This window comes from Galeopterus variegatus, unplaced genomic scaffold (assembly GCF_000696425.1).
Source record: "Galeopterus variegatus unplaced genomic scaffold, G_variegatus-3.0.2 Scaffold8263, whole genome shotgun sequence".
Classification (NCBI taxonomy): Eukaryota; Metazoa; Chordata; class Mammalia; order Dermoptera; family Cynocephalidae; genus Galeopterus; species Galeopterus variegatus.
This window is the reverse complement of record NW_007734374.1, coordinates 73967-78571: the sequence shown is the minus strand read 5'-3', so window position 1 is coordinate 78571 and position 4605 is coordinate 73967.

The following is a 4605-nucleotide window of genomic DNA, read 5'->3' as shown; positions in this document are numbered from 1 at the left end:
AATAAGGAAATTAATTCTCTACACTGGAGTCTGAGCAGGTCTTAAAAGGGCTGCTTTCAAACATGGTGAATAGTTTGATCTCTCCATAAAGCTAGCTTTTCCTATGATTAGAATATTTACTAAACTGAGATGTGAGGCACACTTCTCAATAGCACCATCTGTAAATGTTCATATGTTTAACAAATAAAATCAGAAGCCTTGTATCCTGATTTATGCCACCTGCCTTATATCATAAGAGGGCTTAAATATAGCTAGTGAAATTGCATTTCAGGAATTCAATTCTGATATAGCTGCTCATAATTCACAGGAATGAGCTCTTGGTAATAAGGTCAACAGGATATGTTCACTAGAAAATCCATAAAACAGAATGTGGCCAGTCACTCATCCTTATTCATAAAGTCAAGAGTCAGTAGGGATTCTACAAAGGGAAGGAGCAATTTTTACTTGAGGTCATTTAGCCTGTGACATAAAAATTCCATTTAGTCATGGGGCCAAGAATTCTTACAGTGATAATTAGTTGTCAATGTGATGCTCCAAGGTACAACTGCTGGAGGAAGAGGTCAAAACAGCTGCCTTATGATCCATTTCATTCCCGATTGCTGGGGTGGAGTTTTGCAGGAGGATGTTTTTCCTGGGAAAAGGAAAGAAAGCAGGTGTCCAGTTCTATTCTCCTTGTGAATATGATAACTGGGCCTCCAGGAAAATAGACTGATGCAATTTGGGAGAAGAGGAGTCTGTATCTATGCACAGCTTTAAGCAGGATGTCCTAGGTTTAGGATTGCTTATGATAAACCAACTATCTATGGATTTATGAAACATGGCTCTAATACAATTCTCTAAGGTATAACATAAGCATGTTTTATGACTCCAATGCTCTCTGATGTCTGAGGGGCCTCTTACATAACTTGGCTATTATTCTGGGCAAGAAAGTGCATGTCTGATGCTGCAAGAAAGAATGCGAGAGCCACACAGAAAGTCCCAGACCCCTCCTTGCTTAATCCGTTCATCTTAAATGCCTTGATCCTTTAGATTATCAATAAATCTAAATAAGTTCTCTGATCAATGAATCCAATCTTTTGAATTAGCTCAACTGTCAATAGTAGAATTACTAGAAGCAACTCTTAAAACCCAATTTGTATTGACATTTTTACTGGTGAAACAATAGTTTTTTAATAATAACAGAACTGAATTTGAACCCACTAAGGAATACCAGGTTGATAACTAATGACATAGCATAGTTTGATATTTCCAAATTTGGTAATAGAATACAGAAACAGCCTTGAAGAATCTATGTCCCTTTACTGATTAAAATTCAGTGACAGTCACGTGTACATTTGAAGGATTATGATTTTTCAAATTTAGCATTTTTAATTCTTTAAAAATAATTTATTGATATATAATAATTGTAAATAGTTATGGGATACCTGTGGTAATTTGATACAAGTACAATTTGTAAAATTAAATTAGGGTAATTGAGATATCTATCACCTCATATATTTATCATTTCTTTGTGTTAGGAAAATTCCAAATTTTTTCTTCTAGTTTTTTGAAATATACAATAAATTGTTGTTAATTACAGTCAACATACTGCACTCTTGAACAGTCAAACTTATTCCTTCAATGTCAGTGTATTTTTGTACCCATTAGCCAACCTTTGTTTATTCCCACCTTCCTTTTCTCTGCCCTCCCAGCATCTGGTAACTACTATTCTACTCTCCACCTCCATGAAATCAATTTTTTTTAGCTCCCGCATGAGTGAGAAAATGCATATTTCTCTTTCTGTGCCTGACTTATCTCACTTAACATAATGTCCCCCATATTCATCCATACTGCTGCAATGACAGGATTTTATTCTTTTTATGGCTGAATAATATTCTATTGTTTATATATACTGTATTTTGTTTGTCCAGTCGTTCACTAATGGACACATACTGATTTCAAATCTTGGCTATTGTGAATAGCGCTGCAATAAACATGGGATACACATATCTCTTTAGTATACTGATTTCTTTTCCTTTGGAAATATACCCAACAGTGAGATTTCTGGATCACGTGGTATTTCTATTTTTAACAAAACTAAAATTTTAAATGAAATTTTTTAAATGAAAGGAAGGTTGAAGAGTTCAGGACCAGAATGTCTGACTCTGATTTCTCATCTCAGTGTTCCCACTCATTGAACAGGTTATCTAATCATTCAGGGCTGCAGTTTTCTCATCTGTGAAAGGGAGATAACAAATCACAACTCATAAGGCAGTTTTGTGGATGAATTGAGATAATCCATATAAAGCAATTTGAAAATGCCTGGGCCAAAGGATACACTCAAGAAATTTTATCCAGTATTATAGGCCTTATTTTTAACATGTAGTTAGGTTTTGTTTTGTTTGTTTTTATATTGAGACAGAAGTAAGTCATGATCTAAAACAAGCAATACTAGCAATGACGAGGACAGAAATGAAGAATGTTAAATAGTAGAAACAAGGCAAAAGAACTACTTAGTGACTGAATATAGGTATTGAAGGGGCAATTTAATAACTAATATGTATTTGTTTGTTTGTTTGTTTCTTTGTTTTGCTCTTCTCCAAAGTTTTCCAGTGGTTTTTATCAGAACTACTTAGTGACTGAATATAGGTATTGAAGGGGCAATTTAATAACTAATATTTATTTGTTTGTTTGTTTGTTTCTTTGTTTTGCTCTTCTCCAAAGTTTTCCAGTGGTTTTTATTTACTTATTTATTGGTGGCTGGCCAGTATAGGGATCTGATCCCTTGACCTTGGTGTTGTAAGCAGTGTACTCTAACCAACTGAGCTAACCAGCCAGCCTTTAACTAATATTTATAGTGGATTTCTTATTTGGTTAACTGATCCAACAGTGTTTTTGTTAACTAAGATGATTATGAATTGTATGCTACAGAGTTTGGTGGAAACTTTAATTCCTTAAAGGAGCTTATATAGAAGAAGCAAAGAAAATGTTTAAAAATATTATTTAAAAGTTGGATAAAATAAAAGGCATAAAACACTGAAAAAGAAAGGAAGGTGAGGTAGCAAATAATGTTATTACAGAAACCAAAGGAATTAAGAATTTCAAGTTGAAGAAAATGGTCAACAGTTCCAAATGCTAAGAAGAGACCAAATAATATGGGAACCAGAAGTGCAACTTGATATGACCTTTTGAAAGTAAGGGATACCAATAATAAAGTAATTTAGGTTAAATTTTAGTTTCATTATTCTCAGAAACATAGAATGATAAATTTCAAAGAAACCTATTTAATCTGCCAGTTTGCTTTAGTTTAAATTTATTCTTTTTTACCCATCAGGAAGCAGATCCCATTTAATAGTTTTCTCATCTCATCAATTTAATTAATTTTAAATTGACATTTACATAATTTTCCAAAATTCAAAGCCACTTAATATAAGAAAGGATTCTTATACAAAGGTAATTTCCATAATGTATATTATGTCAAGATACATGTTACAGTTATATCTACCATTTATATATTTTACATTTATAAAAATAGATGTAGTGAGTTTTAATTTAAAGTGTATTACATGCAGTTGTTACTTTCAAGTCTTACATAAAATAATAATCTAAGGTTGAAAATAATTGTTTACAATGATTTATTCTAACACAAAATTATATTATTCATTTGATATATTTTTAACAGAAAATTATTATTCATACACAGTATAGATTTTGAGTAACTACTTTTTTTTTAGGAACTGTGGTATAACACAAAGCAAAATACAGAAGCTTGCAGTTAAAATCTAATTGGAGGGGATATTCCACTTAATGAAAAAAATTGGTTTATCAATGCCTATAAACACTTCTAAATATAAACATGGAAGGAATTTATGTCTCAAAATAAATATAGATATAGCTATGTTTTTGTATAACTTTATATAATTTTATCCCTTCCAAAAATCATATCATTTAATATATGTAGTTTTATTTATTACCATTGTTATAACAGGATCATATTTTATTTTAACAATAAAACTGAATTAAATTAAATTTTAATAATATAATTGTAGACAATGCAAAAATTGTGCATAGTAATTTTGGTACTTAATCATAACATAAAATGTTCATATAAACTATGATTTATTGAGAAAAATGCTATTTTACAACTGGTGCGTAGTATAAGGTTTAATCCTCTGTGCAACACATTAAGAAATCTCACAGTAACCATGGATTAAAATTAAAATTAAACTGCATAATGAAGCATGTAGTTTAAAAAGATCTTATTTTATTTGTGATGCCATTTGGAAAGTATCAGTCTTCAAACTTTGGAATATGTATCCTTTAAAAATAGAAATCATATTCAAAATTTGTGGGGAAAAAATCCTTAACCTTTTATGAGTCTGAAGTAATTTAGTGAGCAATATATTTCATTTAAAGTATGATTCATATATCATGAGAGCTGCTCTCATGAACAAGAGGTTTACATGCAAGGTATTCAAACAAATAATGTTTGAAGGTATTTGAAACTTTGGTTTAGTTTTTAATTTCACTCTCTTAAAAATTTTCAAATAATATCTGCAAACAAGCTATTTGTGTTTCTAATTATATTGATGGAGTTGTCGAAGGGAGTACTGTGTTTAGAATTGA